This window comes from Plodia interpunctella, chromosome 14 (assembly GCF_027563975.2).
Source record: "Plodia interpunctella isolate USDA-ARS_2022_Savannah chromosome 14, ilPloInte3.2, whole genome shotgun sequence".
Classification (NCBI taxonomy): domain Eukaryota; kingdom Metazoa; phylum Arthropoda; class Insecta; order Lepidoptera; family Pyralidae; genus Plodia; species Plodia interpunctella.
This window is the reverse complement of record NC_071307.1, coordinates 7,078,190-7,104,798: the sequence shown is the minus strand read 5'-3', so window position 1 is coordinate 7,104,798 and position 26,609 is coordinate 7,078,190. Positions and strand designations below refer to the sequence as shown.

Here is a 26,609-nt window from a genome sequence, read left to right as displayed (position 1 = left end):
TAAAGAAGTAGAAGAGATAATAGGACAACAAAAAGACTTATTTGCTTTCCGTCATCGACTTAAACAGCACCGTATAATTTAATAGAAATTAATCAAAATTCAAACAATGGTGGAAACAATTTTATCTGTTTTACGACAGTGTTGAAGGTGTAACGTAAATAATGTACATATTATGTTGTTAAAAATAACAGGAGACGCTAAAACGTTAAACATGGGTAATTTTGCTTGTTTGTATTTGTGTATGATAAGAAAATGTCTGTAGTCGTGATGTAATTTTCCATTCCTAAAGAGATAAATTGGGAAATAGGTGTGGTTTTTTTGGCAGGAGATTTGCTTATAGAATAATGGTTACCCTTAACCATTATTCTATTCACAGAATTATTTAATACTTCCAGTATTCAGGGTGAATGTTAACAATACTGGCGGCAGTAAGAAGAATTTATATACATACTTAAATATCTACTATTATTTTTTGCGGATGGTTTTCTATGCAGTGTAAAGTAAAGCATGAAAGGTTGCCTATTAAACCACTTTATCGTGGATCTGTTCGTGGATCTTTACAACTTCGCCTTCAATGGAAAATAGTAGTATAATATTCAAGGCATATACCTATACGCCTTGAATGTACTCGCAGTAACAGAGGACTGTCCGAGAAGTTCCACCTGCACAGCAACTCTGTTCATCTTCCCTATGAAGTTCTGCACCAACATGCGTCCAGTATTTTCACGGGACATCGAAACCATGTACTAATTGTTACTAGTACCTACGTATACTGTTCTTGTTCGTGGTACTTCAGAATTAGTTCATTTATCTAGCTATTTCTCTTTGACCAATGACTCAGCCGAAGCAATGTTTAATGCCAGCTCCACACTGTCGCCGAACTCGGACACATACCGATGCGAATGCGGGAACATTGCGTAGTTAGTACGAGTGCTTTTATATACCGCAATGAAAAGCCGCTATGTATATATGCCGCTGCTAGCCGCAGGCCTAGATTGTTAATTGTAACCATATTATATCCTATAGATTTAAAATTATTTATCATGGGTCGCTTTCATATATCTACAGAATCATGATTAATTGTATTTAAGTATATACTTACACATATATATATACTTAAATCTGGTATCTAACGCATAACCTTCCATAGCCGCATAAGGTACACAGAGACTAAGATCTTCTTTTCGATCTTTCGACTAGATCGACTTATGTCTAAACGTAATAAATAAAAAAAAAACTTTAAAGTCGTTTCTATAAAACGTTAACTCTATGTTCGATTCCGCTACATAACGCTACTGTACTTAACTGTCTCGTGTTGCTTGGCTATTTCATAGAGCTAACATGTGTAGAGACGCAAATTAGATTTTTTTTTATATGAAAAAAAATCTACGAAACATGAAAAGTCGTAGAATAAAAGTTGCTTGTCTTGGTGTACCAAATAGTCTTTAGGAGGTTTTGCGTTTGATTACTGGTATCAAACGCAAAACCTCCCTGTATTCTTCTCAAGGATATGCAACTTTATATTATTATCAGATATAAAATAAATATTACATTCGTATCGTACAACGACTTGTATGGACGCAATTAATAGCATAATTATAACTCGTATTGTTTGTTATCATTTATTGTTCACTCTACACATAGGTACATAATTTTCTGCAAACACTTACATTACTTAATATTTTATAGGCCTTTTGTAAACATGATGTAGACACAAAGATTTTTTCTTTCATGTTTCATGATTTGGCCACGGCATGATGTGGCCAAATTCCACTAATATTATAACGGTGAAAGTTTGTGTGTTTGTTACTTCTTTACGCTCAAACGGCTGAGCGGATTTTTATGGAATCAAGTACAAATATTTAGGTAGTAGCTAATAATTTGGATTACCTAACACATAGAGTACTTTTTAACACGAAACTACGCGAGTCCCGTAGGATTTGGTACAAAAATCGGATAGTCTGGTAGTCGTAGTAGCGCTTTGTAAAGTAGATGGCGTTAGTGTGCATAAAAAGTTTTTTAAAAATATTTATGCGGGTAACACCGCGGGGTGGGAGGTTCTACATTTTTTACATTGCACTATTCCAATGGCAAAAAAAAAAGTAGTTCATTAAATCAAATCGAATGGTAAAGATTAGTTCACTCAATATTGCCAGGCAACAAAGGACAGACAGACAGCGCTGTAGGTTATTCTTCTTGGTGAGTCGTCGCCTCGACTAAATTTAATATAACGCCACTGAATCGGAATTTTCTATGGCATAATATAGCCTTTAGTGTGCATGTGGTGGTATGTAAGTACTGAAAATCAAAACAAAATTACGACCACAACTTTTGTTTTATTTTATTTAATCATATATTTATCAGATATTCAAAAAGGATAACAGTTTAATAAGTAATATCTATCTTATCTTTCATCTTCAAGCTATTTGGCATATTGTTTACAATTTTACAAAAGTAAATAATCGATATAAAATATCACATATTATGAGATATACATTATAAGAACGTATTATTATTCATTCTAGACTAGCAATCAATCTTAGTGATGCCTACGCTAAAATAACTTTATATAAAAAAATCTAGCTATAAATTCATCTATTAACATTCATTGGCCAATCTAGCAAAGTTATCGTTGTAAAAATATAATGATCATTTTTGTGAGGACGTATTTTGGCGAAAAAATGTTGCTATTTTTTTGTTCACACATGATGAACTAGCAGCCATGGAATTTAAAGCGTCCAAACCATCCTCTTGATACTACAATACAAACACACTATCTATGGTGAAAAATATACAAAAATTATTACATTTGTTCTTGATTTTATGGCGTTCATACAGATATATACCCCTATCGCGTCTTTACCTAAAGACGCGATAGGGGTACTTATTTTTATAATCTGTAAGGGTAAGGATTATATGGTCATTTTAATAGCTTGTATATATACATTTCCAGCTAGCCTCCTAACTAGGTTATGGTAGGTGCCCTCACTGTGTAATCAATACAGGTTCTCAGAATCGTCCCCTTTTACTTTGATCCGAAGAAAATATGAGTTCTAATAATAGATAGTGTAGGCGTCGTGCTTCCAAATCGTCTATATAATTGTCTATAACAACATCTATATATGTACATTATATTCGCCGTTAAGCATAATTATTTTTGACACATTCATTTGTTCAACTACTCAAAATATTTACATACATTTTTCGAACACGCTAGCTCAAAATGTTTCAGCACTAACGTTTTGTTCAACATTTTTCAACCTGTACAAAAAGTCGTATGACACAGGCGATCGTTTAACACTCGGCTTTGTTTGTTTGTTTGTAATATTTTTATTGTGCAAATAACACATGTTAAAAGTACATAATAACAAGAAGTTAAATATACAGCTTTAATATCGCACTCCATTTAACGTCGCGCGAAAATCCTCGCATGTATGTCCAACATTGACACGCTTATGTCCTAATGAACAATGAACTATTTAAATCTAATCGAAAGCTCCCAGGATCAATAATTAAAAATAAATTCTAACTTTCGACCAGCTTTCCAGCCAGTTTGCCAGCATTAGAGACGGTGCCATACAAATGGAAGAACAGGTACAGCAACAGGCCAACACAGACGATGAAGAAGACAATGCAGAAACAGACCACGCACTCTGATAGGTAGATCTTGAAGCGGTCGGACCGGCTCAATCTGGGCCCTGGGATGTCTACACTGGAGTAGGACCACATCGTTCTGAAATAAAAATACTAATATTAGGTGTAACACTTCTCTTAATGACATCAAAAAAGTAAAGGTAAGTCTGTTACTGACAATTTATGACTAAAAAACTAAAGACGACGCGATAGCGTAGCCAAATGAGATAGAACATGTGACGCAATTGTTGTCTCTGTCTATAGCTATACTGTCTTTGAAAACGCAGGTGAAGAAGAATGGTGAAACAAATTTCACTGCAGTATTTCGTTTATCATACGATTTAAGTCTCTTAATTCATAATAGTACAAACAAGACAAGACATAATATCACGTGTTTATCTTTTACGGAGTAGGTGGGCTGACCCAAAGAGCACTGATTGCTAATAATAGGAAATAAATAAAAGCAGATTGCTAGCATATTACCTATTCAAGTATTTTCGAGTCTGTCTGTTAGTAATATTTCCCCCAATGATACATATAATTGGCTATTTTCCATTTGGTAAAATCAGACATTTTTCTAATGCCAAGCCAAAACTTGTATGTCTATGCTATGACATCACGATTATAAAGTCAAAAAGTAAATTATTTAACGCTTCAGACACATAAATTAAAACAAAAATAACGTAAATTACTACATTATAGAAACATTTAAATGAATGGTTATTTACTTAAGTATATTTGGTAAGTGTATTTGGTTATTTACTTAATACCAAGTATTTAACTAGTACTGATCAACTGTTTCAACGGATATATTATTATCACCGAAATATACATAATATATTACAAAATACGGAAAATATCGTATTAAATCCTATTAGTAAGGTTGGACTACACTTTCCATGATACAATTTAATTTACAATACAGTTGTCTACGAGGTCATTGAAACATTCTGAATTGAACAAAAAGTTGATCACAAACTGTTCTCTGCAGTACCCCATTATAAACTCGTAACTAGGTACAGTCAACTTCACGTCACGTTACCCTATATTGATCTCTATTCAGTGGTGATAGAGGCCTATTTGCAATGAGCTTCGGTAGAATGATGAGCGGTACTCTACAATTTACTGCGGAGTATTTTCAGTTCTGAATCTGGTAAAATGGAATTTTAAGTAAGTTTGTTTTCGAAAATGTGTGTTGATATGAATGCTTAACCGTCATGCTAGCGGGGAAATGTGTTTGTCTATGTTTTCCCCCTTCATAAGGACATTTCCATTACAACTACATATCTTATGTTTCCGTATAGTCTTATATCTATTATTTTAAATTATAATTATTTGTGTGGTTCAACATTTAACTTCATTGTCAAAGAAACACTAATTTACTATACCAAATATGCACATGCACTCTGCACATGATGTATATGGCATATTGTTTCGATTATTATGGTTTATCTCGAACATCATTCGATGTATCGACTAAATTTATCAATACCGAATTAGGTATTACGATTAAATCTCGTATTTCAGGCGAGTGCTGAGCTTAATTAGTTCAGGGAACTAACAATTCGCTAAAACTCGACTAATCCCTGCCAGTCCGCCATTTGGAAATGAAAACGAGCACGGAACAGATATCGGGGTAAAATCCTACCCAAACGGCTTTGGTTCATCGACAAGGAAAATATTTGCATGAAGCCAAATGAACCTTTACGAAACACAGATTTTTTATGATATGACCGTACCACAGATTACATAATACCTACTTTAAGTTTGTTGACGTGAAACTAATGCGTGAATACACTCGAAACTATCAAATAATTGTGCAAGTGGATTTGGATTCATTCAAAATAACAATGTTGTAATCAAAATTCATGTCAAGTCAAAAACTTAGCCGAAAAAGCTGTGAAACACAATTTTTTAGGATTTTCATAATATCTATCAGTGCAAAGCAAAATGCAATTAAGATAGCCTACCTGTCCTCTGGGAAAATTCGGAATAAAATGTACCATGTGCGCTATTCTAGGATATATTCATCAGATATAACAAATTTATATTAATCAGTGGGAAGAACTGAGACATATACAAAAAAATTAAAGTTGGAACATGCAGATATAGGTTCTATAACTGTAAATATTAAAACAAATATAAATATATTTGTTACGTGACATATTACGTGCCACACCGATACAGATTGGTAATCTCAGCTCAACTCAGTGGTGGAATTGCTCAAAGAGCACACAGTGATATCTTGTCTTTGTTTATGTGTGTGTAAGGTTGGCAAGACAGAATTGGCCTTAGGCTACTAGGTATTGGCTATATGTCAATGGATTCATCGGAGCGCAATTCGTTATACCTCGCATGGTAGAATAGACATATATACAGGAAGGACTCATTAGATCTGTATTCCGATATATCTCTGCATCGATATGTCATGTGCACTTTGGAGATGTTATATAGAAATTTTGTGACTCAATATTAGTCACAAAATCCCTATACTATTTCTTTATGAAACAGGTAATTTACTCTTCAAACCGAATGTAGAATTTGAATAAGTTTTTTTAATAAAAATGTCAATTTGTCACAAGCTCTTATTGTTGTTAGAGAGATCTTATTGCATTCAGTATTTGACCTGTCAATGTAGTAAATCGTTGAGGAGTTCCCATGTTTGGAGCACGTTCCTGGGTGCACCATTAGGTCATGTATATCATAATAATGCATTGTCATCGAAATTAAACGCGTGTACAAAATTTCAGTTCAATCGGTAGAAGATATTTGCTTCAAAATTTAGTTGCAAGATTCCACCCGAATAGATATACATAGTGAAGATTTAATTTCATTCATGAACTTTCTTATTATTTTATGAGACAATACTTTTATGGTTACTTGATAAATCAATGCAATCAATTGCTGGCCTTGTGTTTCGGATGTGTCTAAGTGGAAGCAAAAATAGAGTTTGAGAGAGATTTTGACATACTTAATAATGACTCAATTTAAAATAATAATAAAAAATATTGAATGTTAATAAACCTTCAATGTTTTCTATTATAACATTTTATTTTCAAATCGTGTTCACTTCAATAATATTTACTAAAATTTTTGATCTTAACTGTTGGAATCCACTTCATATTGGGTTCCCTTGGCTTAACATGTGAGTGGAAAATGTAATTTGTCAAACTAGAGCGAAATCCTAACAGACTATTCTGCTCTTAAATTCGAATTCAGCTAAATTTAACCTACAATTTGGTTTCGTTTAGTAAACGAATCGTTCAATGTTTATTACATTCAGATTTTTCAGCAACTCTGTTTTTTCTCATATTATTTCTAATCTTTATGTTATAAAAAGATGTCCTCATGTCGCGCATCTTACTGTATGAACGCGATAAACTCAAAAACTACTGGACGGATTTTTGTATTTTTTTCACCAATAGAAAGTGTGATTCCTGGCGAAGGTTTCGGGGTATAATTTTTTATGGTTTTACCCGAGCGAAGCTGGGACGGGGCACTAGTTTATTTAAAACTAAACTCAAGGCCCTATCTAGCTGCGGCTACTACACTATCATCATCACATTTTTATCTTAGTGAAAAATAAAAAAATATCTTGTCCGATTATATTCAAGAAAATGTTATATTTTTAATTTTTCACTAGATAAATCCGCGCACTGTCCATTCCCAAGCGAGGTTTTCATTTACAAAAATATTTTTCGGGAAGCTGAAACGACCAGAATGTAAACAAACAGACAAAAACCTCGCTCTATTAGGCATTCGTTTGAAGCAGGGCGAATTCCCTATTGAAATGTAGTGCAAAAATGCCTACAAGGCACTGACGCGAACACAAAGGTACACTTAATCAGTTGCCCATCGTACGCCGTTGCAAATCGAGGGGTGTTTCGTCAAAGCTCGCCCGCCTTTCCTGCCTTACGCCTGAAAATTTGGACAGCAAAATGTCCAGCCCTCTCTCTCATTTCTACAGGTTCCCAGTTACGTTCGGGGTTGTGAAGCCGCGAAGCCTTCAAAATTAAAAATTTGGATGATTCGACTGTGATTTTACAACCGGCCACCGTAGCTAGCACCTGCTCAACGTTAACTCTCCTTGGGAATGCTATTGTTGCCTATCAACTGTGAGTGGTCCTATTCTAGGGCGGAAACACAAGCAAAATGTTAACCCCGATAGTATCAAATTGGGGTAAAACTGAACTCGTAAAAATCCAGTTTCGGCCGGTCGCTTGCCCACACTTGCCTCTTACGAATGCACGGCCAATCGAAGCTAATTGAACGGGTTTTTAATTTATTATTTCGCGTTTGCTTTTGAATCGTAATCACTATAGTTGCTAAAGTTGTTTGGGATACCTACTTTAAAATTTGATAGTTTGATTATTTTCTTTCCTAAGATTATTATTATTAACATACTTTAAATATGGTATACGAATGAAAAAAAAACCTGTAATAGCAGTAAGAGACTGCCCTCCACACAAGATTTATTTTATATGTATGTATAGCCTGTATTATGTGTCTAGACGTCGAAGTAGACCACGAAGAAGATGGCGGGACGACCTAGACAAGTTTCGGAGTGGTTGGCAACAAATATGGCTTAAATAAGGACCTTTAGAAGACTAAAGGGGAGGCCTTTGCCCAGCAGTGGGACACAAATACAGGCACATGAAGTATGAGTCCAAAATTAGATATAAAAATTTGCCTTTAATAAAAATAATAAAAAGAAAATTAATTATTGCAATTAAAACTGCTCTCCGACGGACTCCAACGTGTAAGGGCAATTTATTAAAATCTCAGCAATTTTCAGGACAGCAATGAACTCCCAATGGAGCTGTCATACCCTGCGATCTATATTTACTGATATTTGCACAGTCTCCGCAGTGTCGAATGCTAGCGGACCTCAACGCGTTCCTGAACCAGGAACCTGAATGTGATGTGTTTGCGGATGGATGTAAGATGTTGTTTGCGGTTTTGCGAGATAGACGAATGTGAGTCGACTTGCTTGTATTAAAAATACAATAATGTTTCTATGTTTCTTGTTAAATGTCATAATGTGATATTATTATAAGTTTTTTCTAGGATCTCTAGTTATTCCTAGGATCTATTATACTCGTATGATAGATGTATGTGTTTCTCAATTCAGTGATTCTCAATATTAACATAACTAGATACTTATGTTTATCCTTATTTTATGATTTAAGGCAATTAAAGCCTCAAGTGGATAAAGCCAAGCTATATTTAACATATAAATTAGATAAATATTAATTTTATAATTTACTTCCCCACAGATTACGTTACTATAGTAATAAAACGAGAAAATCACGTTCAAGTCGAGTGTGGATTCATTGAATCGAGGAAATTCGAAGCTCGAATAGCATAAAATACTGAACCGTTAAAATCTATTCACATTGCTGCGCAAAAGGCACAAGTACATCTAGTTATGAATTCGCAAGTTTGGATTGAGTATTTCCCAGTAGTATTTTCCGATTTTCTTCCCCAAAAGTCCGGCCCTGTTTGCCAGTTGTTTGACAGTTTGGGAAGAAGCAAGGAAAATACATGACGAAAAATCAACTCTGAATATAATTACTGATACTTAATATAGGTACTGATAGATAAACATACAATTGATAGAATAACATTTAATGTATATGTAACTATCTATTATTAGCCTAAGTTAAGAGTCTGTTACATTCATAACTGCCTCAGTTCTCGTTCGAGCTACCTCAAAGATGTCAGCTGAAAACCAGCTGTTACTCTTCTGGGTAACATATAGCTGAGCTGTAGCATTTTTGTTACTTTATGGCACAATGTTGTTTTAAGTATTTTAGTTTCTATTTTCTTTGTCTGTAATTGTGTGAAACAGTAACAAATAAAGTTTTTAGATAAAAACTTTCATATAGATGTGGTGATTTCCAGGGGGTTTTTAGGTAGATACATAGATAGACATCTGTCTATCTATATATCTACCTAAAAACTAGATCCACCACATGGTGAATCTTCTGACTCTATTCCACGTGTTCATAATATACAATTAATACGTTTGTTAATAAGCGCTTGTTCTGTTCACAATTGAGTATGGTCAAGGCGAAAAGTGTGACATCCTTGAGGGACATGATACCACTGTTTGTACTCTGAATGATGTAATATTACAAATTAATTAGAGGGCACATGAGCCGTCATGAACACATCGTTTTTTATTTAACTTTGTGTATTTGGTAACAATCCGGGATGAAAGGTGCCCTATGTCCTACTCCATACAGTCATGAAATTTCGCATATATTATACTTAAGAAAGTATAATATATACTTTCTTAAGTAGTAGTAAGGCTGAGTAGATAATGTGTGACGAGGTAACAAGCGAAGTTAGGTACTTTCGCATTTATAATATTAATTGGGATTGTATAATCATGATGTGAATTTATCCCAATTCATTCAAATTTACGCTAATACTAGTTAGAATGTTTATTGTTCAGACCATAATGTTTACCGTTTTTACCACCATCAACGAAGTCTTAGGTTTTAAATATTTCACTCTACTGTAATTGAACGAAATCCAGTGGTTGAATGTCATTGGGCACGTAAACAAATTGATCTTCTTGTTCTGCCATTACGAGGTGTAAAATCACAATCGTACTTTACAACCCTGTAAAATTTATATCAACGAACACTATCGTGTTTATTTATAGTAGATGATAATTCTATTTGCTCATGTCTTGCGAAGTTGCTCGAAGACTTGTTTCAAAAAGTACGTTACACACGATGGAGTATGAAGATGGTTGTTTTTGTAATGAAAAGTTATATGAACAGATTATCTGTGTATCTTTGACACAAAATAGGCTTATTATAAAAACATATTACGTTTAATTTATGTAATTTACTAGCGTTTACTAATATAAAGGTGAGGTGTCACATCTGTTATGTACTATAATTTTCATTTTTTGTTTATGTTTACGACCGTGGTTACGTTTGCCAATCCCGGTTATTACTATGTAAAGGAAACCTCAGCAAAGAACTTTATTAAATAAGATAAATTTTTTGGATTTTGCAAAATTAATACAGAAATAATTATTTCTGTATTAATTTTGCAAAATCCAAAAAATAAAAACAGTAAAAACAGTAACAAAAAACAGTACTTACTGTTTTTGAAATACTGTTTCAATAAAATACAATGCAAATATTGCCACAAGAGAGAAAAATGTATAAAATAAATTATTAAAGGCACAAGACGGACTTATCGCTAAAGCGATTTCTTCCAGTCAAAGGGTGGGAGTAGAAATATAAGAAGAACAAGGCTTGGGCGCAACAAAACGATTATAAAACCACATCTAACATAGTTTTATATTTGTTTATATCATAGTCTAGTCTTATCTGTATTATAGTCGACAACGCGTTAAGTTATATTGCATTTACAATAAGCAATGTATTTATAACAAACAGTTTATATTCCATAATTCGGCAGCTGTGTAATAGATATTTGGGGCGGTTTCCGAAAATCTATTTCATATGTCGAAATAATAATACTATGATATCATATTAGACCGTAGAAGTGCGGGTTTGCAGTTCACTTCTCACTATCGAATCGATTCGAAGTGAGACGCAGCGATCCAATCACATCACGCTGTCGTTGTCGTTGTGTCACAGTGGCGCATTGTGATTGGTCAGCTCCGTCACAGCGAATCGACTCGATGGTGAGATGAAGATCTCTCTGAATGAATGAATGAAGATCCTCTGAAGATTTAGTCTATCTCTGTGCCAAATTTGGTTAAAATTGGTTCATTTGCTTTTGAGTTTATCATACAAATGTAAATATTTGTCATAGCTATTTCCTCCTTTATTGGCATGGCCTTGGAGGAAGAAAAGCGGTTCATTGTTAAACTTTTAACATTGAACTATCACTGTGACAGATACTCAGCAAGGCTGTAGGTAAGATCAATATTATACCTTGCTATTAAACGGTTTATTGTATAGATTATATAGATATAGGTTTGTAATATATTTTTATTAGCTGATAATAAGAACATTTTTTTTATATACTACATCTGCGTCTTGGGTCTTTACCCTATATCACTCAGGAAATATATTAGAATAGAAATCAAGTGGTTCTGAAGATCGGTAGTAATATTTGTCTAGATAGGATGGGGAGGGGGGGGCATGCACACATATATATAAATATATCATTTACCGAAATCCTAACTAATATTATAAATGCGAAAGTAGGTACGTTTGTTTGTTACCTCTTCACTCTCTATCTAGTCAATCAATTTTTTTGAAATTTTGCACACATGCACAAACGCAGGCGAAGCCGCAGTTAAAGCAGTACTTTAAATTTAACGAAGCGATGGTGATCAAGTGTATGTCATCAATATTAATTTAGACCAGTAGGCACCATCAATTGCCTTGTGATTGTCCTTATTAAGATCTTCTACGGAGCAAGAGGCGGTACACGGGACAAGACGAAACATGAGCTATTTATTGAACTCCACAATCACATTAAATTTTCGTCAAGATACCCACTTAACTCGATTTTAGAAGTTGATGTATTAAAACAATGACTTACTTATATATTAAACCACAGTGACTTCACGGTTCTCCTCAAATACACGTGAAATGAAGCACGTTGAATCGAATCAATTTTTCATTTAGAAAGTAATATAACTCACCTGCGTAATCCTTTTATAAATTTTCACCTTGTCACATCACAGACTCCCATTTTATGAGGTGATATAGTGTGTTTTATATTCACATTATGGACTGTTGGTAACGTCACGATTTTCCGTTGTTAAACAATTATCTCGACGCGACTACGCACGGCCAGAGTTAGTAAACTAATGTCGACGAGTATTGAAAATGGATGAACACAATGGTTGTAACGAGGCGCGTGCGCCGATTAATAAAATGTAGGTTTTATTATTTGAGGTCAGTCCAAAATTGAGAATTTTTGCTTTATTGGTGGACATTTGTAGGATTGCGTTGTATGTCAGTGAGGTATGGATTTTGCTGAAGAAGGATCGAATGCGTTTCGAAGAAGATTTCGATATGTAGTGCTGCAAGCACATGGAAAGTAATTGGCTAGATGTATATTAATGAAGTACTGGATGTAACTAAAGAGAAGACATGTCACTGCAGGCCATTGGGAGAAGGCGAGGAAAAATGTTTGGCCACTTTATGACCTTATAAGACAATTTTACGAAATTATTGATTGAAGAAAATGACGTAGATCGGAGCGGGAAATGAAAGCCAATAACTACGAGCCATTAACTAAGATAATTCATGGATCAGTTGAAAGAAAATAATTACAAAGTTTTGATAATAATTTTAGGAAAAGTTTTCAGCTGCAATAACATATTTCGAATATTACTTGTATCGTCTTATGTTATTTACATTTCATAATACAATTTTTAATAATACGACTTTAGTATTTCATTGCAATGTGTATAAATGTATTAAATCACATTGCCTTTACTAATCAAAATAGAATCGCTCTGTACACTGTCTTCACATATCTTTTCCAAGTTGTAAAACGTATATCTATGGTTTATATCTATATCGAACTAATCTAATAGAAATTACCTACTTAATTTTATTACTTTTACGATAATATTGAATGGTTTTAAAACTGCGTGAGGAATCACGGGCGTCGCCAGCCGATGGGTTTCGGTCAGTTGTATTATTATATAGATATAAATAATGAGAAAAGTATAAATTGTAGGTAAAGAATTCGATTTCACGAATCAAAATATCCTATGCCGTACGTACGAAAAGGCAGGAATGAAGTGACCATGTAAAGAAAAGGTACTAAGTGTGTGCGTATCACAATACGATTCTGACGACCTTGGTGGCGCAGTGGCAAGGTTCTTGCCACTGAACCGAGAGGTCCCGGGTTCGATCCCCGGTCGGGTCATGATGGAAAATGATCTTTTTCTGATTGGCCCGGGTCTTGGATGTTTATCTATATATGTATTTGTTATAAAATATAGTATCGTTGAGTTAGTATCAGTACACAAGTCTCGAACTTACTTTGGGGCTAGCTCAATCTGTGTGATTTGTCCTAATATATTTATTTATTTTATTTGGTATCGTCCCAGTATTACGCTGAGAAAATGCCCAGTACTGATTTTTAGCCGTCACCTAGTATGGCGCCGCGGACAAAACATTACTATGCAAGACATAAATGAGTTAATATAATACTAGCAAACAGAAAATAAATACAGTAAAAATAAAAGAATAGATTTCGCACTTTAGTTGTTATATCTACATTTTTTAGAATCTCTAAGGGGGGGCAGCTGCCCCTTATGCCCCCCTTGGCGACGTCCGGACGAATGGAATATTTATTGAAACCTTTCCTGAACAATATTCTGATAATTTTTCATATTCTCATTTATACATTTTGGCAATTGTTATCTTCATCTCTAGTTATTTTCCGTAATACAAGAAGGTCGGACAAAATGGATGAAACACACGTTTTTATGTAAGTTTCTGTTTTTGAGAGTGAGTACTTTTTTAGTTAAAATCTATGTCGGCACACCGCCTTTCATATTTACTATTCAACTACCAATACTTATCTACTTTCAAAATGAAATTTAGGATTCAAAATAAAGGACCCAATTTTTTTGTGACTGTCATAAAAAACGACACGTTCAGTTATTATATTGATTGATGCTGTATATAAGCGGCCTTTGGTTAATGCAGACAAAAATGAACTCGACGACAGTCATGCTTGCTTGATTCTGATGTGAATTACGAATACCATGCATGTGTTAGTGAGATAAGAAGCAGGGTAGACGCCAAAACCACAGTGCGTTCGGGATCGTATGTAAGGTGCTAATGAATGTGGTCAGGGCTGCTTTCAGTGGGAGGCAGAAAGTGGTCGATGCCGTGGCCGAAAATAAGTGTTTCCATTATAAAAAGTCTTTTATAAAATATTAATTAGGGATTTAAAACTGCACATGTATGTATAATTATAAACATATACGTTTTTGCACATTCCACGTTTCAGTTTTTGATGAAAATAAATTAAATATTATATCCCCATGCTACAAATATCTTTCGCCTTTGTAATATTAAATAGAGCTCAAATTAAATTCTCTACAAAGCTGGGATTACAGCTAGCTGTTTAAAAAGAGATATTAATTCCGAGTACTGCAGTTAATTTGAAAGCCAAAAGGGCTCTGCATGCGCTGGTCAGTCAGCCGTGTATATATAGACACTCGATGTCAGAGCGCTTTGAGGCTATGTAATAGTATTAAACTTTACCTCTTTACATAAGACCTCGTTGGTTCCGTCCTAGAATAGGACTACTACATATCCTCCTGTGGACATCGTACGAGGTGACTCAGGGATTACCTGCGGTAGGTACTCGTAAAAGACTTGAATAAAATCTGACACCAGTTTTGGCAATTAATACACTCGAAAAGAAAGAAAAAGACTGATGGACTAAGAAGGGAACTGTCTCTTCCTACGGCTGACGGCCGATTGTAAAATCACAGCCGAACCTTCAAAAATTGGCTTCACGGCGGCGGCGTCACAGCCCCGAAAGAAGTCCTTTGCAGTTTTCTTGTGTTATGGAGTTACTATCTTAACGATGCTATATTTTATTAGATTTATGATATACTATGTGTAGAGATAAAACCGTTAAATGTAAACAAACCTGCCATGTTTGCTTATTTATTTTTCAATACGTTACATGAACCAATAAGCAATAACCGGAAGCAAATAATATTAAAGCAGAGGTTCTGTGGAAATCTATTTCCGAGGCGAAACGGAAAATTCTTGTCTGGCTTCACAAATATTTGAATATTAAATTTTTCAGCCAGTATCAATTTTATATTTTTAAACTAGCTATGTATTAGTACTTAAAATTTGATTTTATTTTTTTATTAAAATTGTATTTCAGTAGTGCATGCCGAAAGGTAAAATGTAGCGGTACTATTTCTATCTATATAAAATCACTGTGTTACCTACATTTGCAATAAATAATTTGACTTTGTACTTTCATTTATTCTTGTTATAAAATTCTTGATTGAAGCTCGAAAAGAAAGAAAAGGCAAGGATCTTGTCGTATACAGAGGAGATTATGCTGCTGGGTCCATTGTAGTTGCACCAACCTTTGGCTCTTTTGTGATCGCCCCCATATTTCTCAACGGCAACGGTATTTCTGAAGAAGTCGACGGTTATTCTTCATCAGAAATTGGACTTGGTTGATGAAATTGACCGACATCTCTAGACAAGTAATTGAAATTTCATCTGACACCCATATTGACCATAGACCATGCGAAGAGAAAAAATTAGTAAAGTAGACCCTATATTCCGTTGACGTTTGACGACTGCGGAAGTAATCGACAAACGCTCAGTGGAGAGAGAGAGAGAGAGAGAGAGGGAGATTTGAATCTATTTCTTTCGGACTCAACTCAAGTAATTAGTTGACCATGCCACCAATGTTCTGATGTTGTGCAATCCAAGTACATACTTTCTCTGATATAAGCATTTTCGTCGACGGATGAGCGTCGGAGTCCAGCCCGTACTTCCTTCCTACCAATATTGTAAAGGTTAGTTAGTTAGGTAGGTACGTGTTAAAGTACGATTGATTATCACTCAAAGTCAAAGCGGAACATTGATCCGAGATGCTTTTTGGAATGGAGATTGTTGGAGAGAAACATACGCTACATTTAGGGCGGAGCCGCGATAATAACTGTATAATTCCGCAATATAGCTACCAGAAACAAAGGCTGTACCGTTAAATAAACTGGCATAAAGCACTGCCCGATCAATAGTTATTTGCCCAGATTTTTGGGTTCAATTACACGGGAGCTTCCGGCGCTCTGTTGCGGTGGCAACGCTAGACGATGTATTTTCAAATGTAGATGCGTCATATCGTGTCCTTTGTTCTGCTGTAGGGCAGACCAGTTCACAAATTGATACCGATTAAGCGCGACCATGCTGTCTAGTAGTTTTATATAATAGTTTTGTATAGTATAGTAGTTTTATATAGACCATTACTTGCGGTGAATGAAAATATCGTGCGGAAACCTGAACTCCAGTCAATGATTTATCAGTTACTTACTATGTGATATGGACAAGAGAAGACAAACCACTCCATTAATATTGTTCGGAATTAGTTGCGTGTTACCGTCCACTATAATGGCCACTATCCATGAAACCAAGTCATGAGCAATACGACAATGAGAAAAATTGCAACGAAGGACAAGACGTTTGGATGAAAGCCACAGTCTATGAGACATTTCATTGCTCGCATAAATATGCGAGAAGTCTGTCCACCTTTAGACTCCTAAATGCGGATGTGATGAGATAATAATATACTTTAAAAGATACCTGCAACAAACTATAGAATTACGGAAATTTATGACTGTCAAATTGTTCCCTTATCAGTTTGTGCAAAGACTTCACGGCCATTTTGTTATCTGTAAATTACAAGTGCGTTGTGAACTCTTATTTTTCAAATTTTTGTAATGATGCTGTTCTCAGAATATTACATTACAACAACTTCTTAGTATTTTTGTCATCGCAAATTCCATAACAATTGTGATTAGTTGTCATTAATTTATCTGTATTGACAATCGTATGTAGGATTACAAGTTTCGAAGTTTCGATAATTTCGTTATCAGTAACTATAATTATGGAAGAAATTCGTGTCTGCCCTTTGCCCCTACAGGGGGATATAGGAATAGAAGAGAAGAAGAACTAAAATTATAACGAATCTATAGTTTTAAAGTCAATGGCGGATATTTTATTTTAACGCATTTAATACATGCGCGATGCACCTGCCATTGCAGATCGATGGAGCCCCAGTCACCCGGTGACAGACCGGAATTACTTTATAGCAAATATTACGGCTCATTTTTACTCTCAACTAGTTTTGCAACTAGTTTGAGGATCGGTCAAGTTAGGTACGAGTTTGGCCGATTTCTGATACAAGCTCACAGACTTATTTCAAGCTCTAGGAAAAGGTAGTTTCATCGCATCTTTACTCTAATAACAACAAATTCGGCAACTAGTTCGAAGTCCATCTAGGTATAACTTGTTGTAGGCATTCTGTTCAATTCTACGGCTTAAAAATATCGATTCCAGAGATTCCAGCTAAAATTTATAATGGCTAAAACGGCAATAAGAATATTAAATTAGCAACATTACACGGAAAGCGTTTTAGGTAAAGTTATCGTAATTTTCTAAATTATGATGTTTTGGTGAGTGGCCGCGAATAATAAACTCTATGATTGACGACCTCGATGGCGCGGTGGTAAAGTGCTTGCCTCTGAACCGATAGGTCCCGGGTTAGATCCCCGGTCGGGTCATGATGAAAAATGATCCTTTTCTGATTGGCCCGGGACTTTAATGCTTATCTATATATGTATTTGTTATAAAATATAGTATCGTTGAGTTTATTCCATTACACAAGTCTCGAACTTACTTTGGGGCTAGCTCAATCTGTGATTTGTCCTAATATATTTATTTATTTACGATTCGCCGCTCGAAACCGGCTTGACGTCAGCCCTCCTTGGGAGTGCTGTTGTTATCTATCAGCATTAAAGGACTTTTATCCCATAATCGCCTCATGTGTTTTACTGTTTTACACTGAAGGATATAGATTCTAGGGCAGAACCCACGTCGGTTCAAACTGTTACTACATGCCAAACTATAATAAAGAAAGAAAGAAAAAAACATGGTGTTAAAGTTAAATAACTTAAGTGTTTTTGTCATAATGTATTTTATTCCTTATTGTAATAAAGGTTTTTTTAAATAAAACCATTAACTTTAACTAATCTGCCACTGGTCCATACTAAATTACCCAAAACCCTTGATTCTATGTATGTGAAGCAATAGGTACTACATTTACGAATCGATATAGCTTAGAACAGTTAAAGCCTTGCAGAAGATGCGCCAAAGGAAACTTGATTACATATTGGTTCCTATCCTAACGTGCTTGAAGCTAATTGCATTATTGTATCTACTCTGATCTACTCCAGATACTTAGATCGTGTGCCATTGCTCAGTCGCGATCCGTTGCGACGACGCAGTGAATCGTAGCTCCGTCGTGCTCCGTTGTTGTACCTACGTCGACACTGACATGCGTTGATGGAACACACTCTTATGCTTAAAAAATACGTCAAAATACTTTGCTAGGGTCATAAAGATTAAAAATTTTAAAATCTGAAAATTTTATCGTAATAGGTATCTTGATTTATATAGTTTTATTCAGTCTTATTTCCTAAAAAAATTGGATCGAATCTTCAATTTGGAAAGAATTTCGACTTTAACTTTAGGTATGCCATTGCTTAAATTGTTACAATGAATAACTTTGGACCTATATGCTTTGGACACTTAAAATATTTACAGCGAAAACGATCAAAGAAACGTCAGAGAAATCTCTGAAAAAAGTGTCCGGAGAAAATCACTTTTTGCAAATGTCCGGACGTCCTCGGGAGAACAAGTCCAGGTAAAACTGTTGAGGGCCGTGGTTATTGCTTGTAATTAACAGAACTTAATGATTATTTTGGTTATTTTACAGGAGTACAAATGTGGTAACATGCGTCAGTCTTCACGATGTTTTCTTTCACCTTTATTCTGTGTATTTATATTTATTCGATGCACTTTATTGCGCCATCGTAATCTCAATTTGGTGAGGGTTGACAGGTAGAGAATGCCTTATTTGTTTCTAGTTTTTGCAAATTTGTACATTAAATAAATAAATAATGAACTTGTTGTGTAAATGTTAGCCAATTCTGTTAGCTACATACACATTAAACTTTAAAATCCCTGTTAAACTTGTTCGAAGTTGATAAGAGGTCCGTACTATAATACATTCAAAAGTTTGATAAAGCTTATCGTTTCGACCGATTTTGTTATTAGTTGTTTTTATGTTTACACGAAAGGAAACCAGTGTTCGAATTATTTGAATAAAACCTGTGCCATATAACAACAGTACTTAAAACTATTAGGTACATTGATGCTTAAAAAGGGCAAAACATGTGTATGTCCAAAATTTACATAAATAAATCCTTCCTCATCCAGTTCTATCACTTAATAAATGATTACCTGATGCTGCAGTCTTAACGCGAAAATTCAAAGAATGTAATTAAATTCTGGTTTATACCAAAAGTTGTTGCATTCCCTCATATGTCGAAAACATGAGTAAAAAAGAATAGAAGAAAAAAACGTTTTATCTACATTTTGTGGTATCGAGTTTGTGCAAATTGATATGCCAGATACGAACTATTGGTGAAAAATTCGCCGAATTGATCGAAATAGAAGTATATTGCTGGTTTTTCTGGCTGGTATTCGCGACTGAGTTCGCTGGAAGTGTATTCGTATGGCGAGCATGTAAACGTATAAAAATCGACTATCAATTTGCATAGTGATCGACTTGTGTTGAAAATCGATGTTTTAGTTTACAGCTTTGCTTTAATAACCAGTTCGTTTCTAAATAACATTTCTTTGTTATCGTGTCTTTAAATTTCTTTGATATCGAGTTTGCTAACACTGCTATCAGATTTTTTGCGAGTCCGACCATTATATGCGACAAATCGATAGTTTACAACGGCAAAATATGTCATGGCATAGTACAAACTTCACCGAGTTAAGCCGACATGCCATGTGGGGTAAATCACTAAATAGGGACTGACGACGCCGCCGGGGCTCCGGGCACCCCTAAATATAGACTGACATACCATTAACGGTTTTGTCCCTTTAAACTTAGAAATCAAATTCAAATGAGCATTGATGTTTATGAAAAAAAATTGTGAATGACATGCTGGGCTGCGGGCCAAATGGGTCTTCTTATGTTAGTATGGTGGCAAACTCTGGTGTGTTGTGAGTTTTTTCTCGAGTTTGAGGTGCGATATTGAAGTTGTAAGGAGTCAGTGGGGAGCCGTAAGGTAGGTCAGGTTTTTTGAAGAACATGTGGTTGAATGATAACGGGACAGCTGCGTTTTGGTTGTCGATTTGAGAATGTTAGTTTATTTTGCAAGTTTGAGTCTGTTTCGTTGTTTAATATGCGACTATTTTATTTATTTATTTAATATTTTACATAAATTATATTTGTCTTGACTATGTCAAGATATATAATATTTTAGACGCATTTCTATGTATATTTGTTTTGTTTGTCTTTTGGTCTACCTAATAATTGCAACTTTGTTTTTAATAAGATCATTATTTATAAAAATAATGATCTTTTAATTAAATATAAATTTAACGAAAAAACATCACGCAACATTAACTAGAATGTAGTGAATTTTACTTGCCTGTGTCATGCCTTGCCAAGCTCTAAAAATACAACATATTCTGACTCGAAATACAAATCTAACTTTTTACCACAGCGCAGACCGATAGGAGCCGTGTGTACAAATTATAAACATTTAGGGATGGTGGTATCTGCACCTAGTTCTGCGAACGTTTGAGTTATTGCTTTTATTTCAACTGTGTCAAAAGAACTTCTCGAACCATCATTATAGTAAATGATTTTTTACCAAATACCTATAGCTATCACCCTAATGTTAGCTTCATAGAAGTACTATTATATAGTACTATTTATTATACTGTGGTATTATAGATAAGTAGTTCGGACACAAACAATGAGCGCATATAAATTGCATTGCACATCTCCGCAATCATATTACCCAAATGAATTGAGAAAATTCCAATATTCTCGCGGCATAGAGGTCCACGAAGGGTTACTTGACATGCAGTGGACTGTACCTAGAATAGCTTGTTCCTAGAATAGCGTTAGATTCAAATTGAGTAAGCACAGCGCGGGATTTTATTCGATTGAAAAATCGAGGCAAATTCTGTACAAGTCGTTAGCTGAATACAGATTGAATCAATGTTTATGGAGTGTTTCGTTTTGAAATAACATCTCTGCAGTTGCGAAGTTATCCAAATTTGCTTAGGACACATGTCACATCGCCTGCAAAATTGTGTGACAACACTGTGAGACAGTATCATAGAAAATTGATTTGTAATAGCTGTTTTTAAACGACGAACGACCGACCGCCTGCCTGACGTCAACCTCCTTTAGAAACGCTATTAAGGCTTTTTAGCCGCCTTTTACGACGATTACGGTAGTATGTGAAGTATGCTTTTCAAGGCGGGCACCACATGTTAATAGTTTGTTTGATTAGCGCGTTTAAACAAACAAACATCCAGTTTTATTAAGTGCATACTTCCTTAAATCCTTACGTTTCGACAGTCGCGACTGTCTTTCAGTTCACGATAAACTCAAAACGGATTTCATTTATAGTGGCTTAAAGTCAGTATTCGGAATACATCAACTTTCATAAAAAAATGTATACTTAGTGAAAACCGAATATAAATTTTCGAGTTTCCGTAATCCAATCAGCTCCGCCAATTTGTATGAGAGAGCAAAAAATTTTGGTCTATAATTTTTGGGTCCTATACATTTATTTGGATACCTACTCTATGCCGTCACGACCAGGAGAGTTACAAAAAGGTTAGTTTTTAAAGCCAACTTGAATAATGAGGTATAATAGGTATAAACACTATTATTTCAGAATGATACCTGACTTCACATCGATTTCTGAGGGGGAAATAGTTCCTAAACCCAAGACAGCCTTCGATCTCCACCGAGCGCTACTGGCGAGTAAGGGAAAGACACGACATCCAGACATGTCGGCGACAGAGGTCAATAAACTCCTCCTTGAATACGCCTACAGGGGAAGCAATATTAGGTACAGAAGCCGAGGCGATGAAGCCTTGCCGTGAACTGAGATCAGGGCTATTCGGTCTAGTACCCTTTGGACCTACAAGATTCGACCCAAAAGCAATGAGGGAATGAAATGAATGAATGAAATTATTTATTTTGGACTGTACACAAACGAATACAAGTCTATTTTCGTAGTAGACTTATTACAACTATGTTAGTAGAATTTAAAATTATTAATTGTTGAGCGCAACTTTTAGTTGCTAAAAGGTGTGCTTTGAAGAATAAGTAGTTCAAGAAATAATGGACAGGGTCCATTATATTATTATATTATATTTATATGGACGTCCCGGCCTGTGGGGTAGTGGTTAACACGAACGGGCGGCCGCCGCTATCTGGAGGTCCGGGGTTCGATTCCCAGTACGAGAATTAGTACCTAACGAGCACAACATACCCAGAACCGCACACAAATATCACAAGTACCTGTGTTTCTATTTGTCGCCGGTTCTGGGTGCGTTGTACTCATTTCTGTATGTATGTCCATCGGACCCACGATATAAGTTTAGTGCTTGTGAATGCCGTTGAATAATTTACATTTTATTTAAATTAAATATATAATCTATAGGTATTTATTAAGTAACATCGTACAGGGCTCTTCAAGATTATTTTTTGAAAATCCCGAAGATTTTGGTGGCAGGGACTAGAATTTGCATACGAATAGGTAAAATGATCGAGGTCCAGTGTGTACTAGTACGTCAATTTTGTTTCTCAAATATTGCAAAGTGAGATGCAGAAAAACACCTAAAATAGGCTGTAAGTTTTTAATAAATGTGAGGGTAGATGCATATTTCTACATATTATATAAGAAGGCTGAGTAATGGGTACCGATGACCTTTTACACTATCGATTGACCCATGCAGTCCAAATTATTCAGGTGTAGACTTTTACTCTGCTAATGATAGTGTTTTTTTTCACTTTTAGAAAAATTCAGCTACTCAAATATCTACACGAATACGTATACACTAATATGAAGATATACCCTCTTATTCTCATAAGAAAGCTAAAGTGTCAATTATTGTGAAGTGTTGAAGTGCTATAGTGATAAAACATAGTTAAAACAACTTTTTTATGAATAAGATTGATAGTTTTCAAAAAGGTAACGTAAGAATTTGAATAAATTAAACTTAAACTGTAAACTGAAATTTAAATTTTGAATCGGTAAATTTATATTTAGAACTGTCGTTTTTCATACATTCTTCGCCAATATGTACTGGTAAAATCTTCAAGTCAATGAATTCAAAATTTAAATTTCGAATTATAAATTTTAATTGGACAATGAGTTCAACTCAACAATGAGTACAACTTGTAATCACAAGCAAGAGCAATTGCAATTTCCAATTTGCTATCATTAGCAGTAAGGTAATTGATTTTTAAAGGTTTTGAAGACTGTTAAATACCTTTTTATATTTAATTAATTTTAATAGAAATGTAAAAGTATAAAAGCTTGGGCTTTTTCTACCCGTAGTGACGTAGACGTAGAGATAGTTGCGGGAAGTGCAAAAACGTTGTAGCAGGATCAATTGAACAGAAATCAACCACCATTTTGTTTCTAAATACCACAAATATAAGAACATAATGTTCTTATATATGTGCTATTTGACGCAAAATGTGCATTTCGCAAAATGAGGACTTGGCAAATATGCACAACGCATGTGCATTTTTCAACATGGGTACTTCTTAAAATGCTCATTTTGCGTTAGACCCTTAACAGGTATGTAGTTTCTTGCATGTTTTTAAAGCTACTCTTGTTTATATCATGATATTGCTTTTTAAATTTGCTTTTTAAATACGGGTGGTTCACACAGCGTTTCAACAGCTGCGGCCGCGCTGCTAGCATTACTATCCGTCAATTTTCTTTAGGAAGGAATCATTTCCTAAATAATCGTTCATACAATTGACATTAACACAGGACAGATTAATTATTTTAAAGTCAGAGAATAAAACTAATTTTTGTCTTTGTTAAAATTTGAAAAATTGCAATGACAGCGCGGCCACCGAAAACCACCCATACAAACATTTTGACTTCGAAACGTCAACATTGATCTAATATTGTATTTGTATTTTAACGACATTGTATCAGTATGAAATCTGTATAGAGATACCAAAGATAAAGATATGAACCATAGGTTAGGTATTATTGCAAATTATATAAATTAGAATATTATAGTTTATTTACTAAATACTCAACTTTAAATATCATAGTACATTGGGTAATTCCAACAAAATTCTAAGGGATGACTAGGAGGTCTACGTTTCGGTTAATTATTCGAAGTTATTTTATATTTACTGTCATTATTTTTTAAAACTCTATGTAGGTACTCAATATAATGAATTACTAATTTGTTTCTTAAACATGTTATTAGGTTCTTCACATGAAGCATTTAAAATGACGAGTATTTTTTTTCGTTTAGGGGAAATTACGCGCTATCCTGGGAATATTAGGAATCAACAAAAATGGCGCAAGAACAATTAATTGCTCTTGAAAACTAGACATTACGCACGTTCATTCATGACACTAATGCCTCACGCCAACTGATGCGACAGGACAGGACAACCAAGATGGCGGCTTGATTAATATTAGCAACAAGGGACTATCGCTCAAATTTTTATAAATTTAGGAATATAGAATTATAGCATAAGAATTACCCAATGCACCCATTATAATAATAATTTATTGCATATATTTGCTATTAAAATTTTATAATACCAAATGCACACAGATTGGTAACTTTTGTATATCAGAATCTATGCATATCCTATATAAATGTATTAAAAACATATGTTGTTTAATTTTTCAACCAGACTTAGATGTTACTGGCATCAGAAGTTCCTTTTTCCTTCACCGGTAGCAACTGATCCATGAAAACTACTAAACATCAGTCAGATTGGTATACAAACTCACGTGGTATGAGTAGGATTCAAACCTGGGACCTGGACCACCACTGCATGAACCACCATCGCGTCGTAGGGGGTTAAAAACTCATAATTCCTTACCATAATAATACCTACGCTGCGACGGTTGCCAGGTGTATAATTTATGTAATACCCACAACCTGCGATCAATATGTTCAAGTGTATGTCTCAATTATATAGCGTAAGGTGTAATTAGGGGCCGATATTTCCATTTTACCGTATCCAAGATTGATCCAGGATTAAAGATAGGTAGGATGGATACTACATGGATTTTTCAGTTTAAAATTAGAGTTATGTGGTTTAAAGCCATCTTAAATTGCCATAATCTAAGCGGAGGATTTAAATGCGGTTTCTGGGCGATGACGTACAAATTATATTATTAACTATTGACATTAGAACACTCAAGAAATGAGTCTATGACTTCTTAAAAAGCCGGCGACGCTCCTTATATATCTCTGAAATTGCAGATTCCTGGGTACCGGTGACCACTTACTATCAGGTGACCTGCTAGTTCGATTGCTGTCCTATTTCACAAAAAAACGAGTGAAGAGGTAGGCTCCTCCTAATCCAACACTGCATTAACTCCGAAAATATCATGTACCTTGTGTCTTTCTAATTGTGATGTGATTGATGATGTGAATCGGCAAACATAATTTTGCATCAAAAAGCTCAATATTTTTATTTACAAAAATTTGAAAATGTTCGTGAATATATATGATGATTCAATTTAAAACGAACGAAGTTTACTAACGTTTCTATAAGAGTTAATATTAACCTTGAACTGAATTAGAAAATTGATTAGATTTCCAATCCAAACTAAACGGTATTGTCTTGATTGCATAAAATTAATCTTCTTGCTGATCCGCAATATTCCATACTTTATGATCATTTTACTATGTGATATTTCGCAGGTGTTCTATGATACTACCTTAAAAAATAAAACTATTAAGTTTTTTTATGATATCTATAATAATGTGGTCTATATATTAAAACAATATTGTGTACCGTGTCACAGTGTAATATAGAAAATACCGTTTTAGAAAAATAATATAAATAAAACGAAAACAATAGAGTTTTAATTTTAACATACAATATTGTTATAAGGTATGTCCTTGATATGTAAAATATGTCAAAAATATAATGTTTTTTATAAAATATGACACTAATACTTAGATAATAATTTTTGAATATGCATATTGCAATAAAACCATCAACATTATTTACATTTTTTAAAAGTATCAAAATTAAACACTATTTCACCGTAGCAATAATAAATATTTGCTAAGAAATACTTATTTAAATGCAATAAGTAGTTTTGATGTGTGATTGTTTCTTAGGTACTTATA

General features: G+C 34.5%; 2 long non-coding RNA genes across 3 annotated transcripts; one reads left to right on the top strand and one right to left on the bottom strand.

The window, feature by feature from the left end:
* Positions 1–1,608: 1,608 nt before the first annotated feature.
* Positions 1,609–12,696, bottom strand: LOC128675436 (uncharacterized). Its single transcript, XR_008405278.1, has 2 exons — positions 12,281–12,696; positions 1,609–3,733 (listed from the first exon to the last, which is right to left on the bottom strand). It is a non-coding gene; the product is annotated as an uncharacterized LOC128675436 (long non-coding RNA).
* Positions 3,676–25,128, top strand: LOC128675437 (uncharacterized). Of its 2 annotated transcripts, none has more exons than XR_008405280.2 (4): positions 3,676–3,794; positions 22,142–23,446; positions 23,816–24,061; positions 24,762–25,128. It is a non-coding gene; the product is annotated as an uncharacterized LOC128675437 (long non-coding RNA). The 2 variants fall into 2 exon arrangements; XR_008405279.2 differs by lacking the exon at positions 3,676–3,794 and adding an exon at positions 20,352–20,509.
* The last annotated feature ends 1,481 nt before the right edge of the window (positions 25,129–26,609 follow it).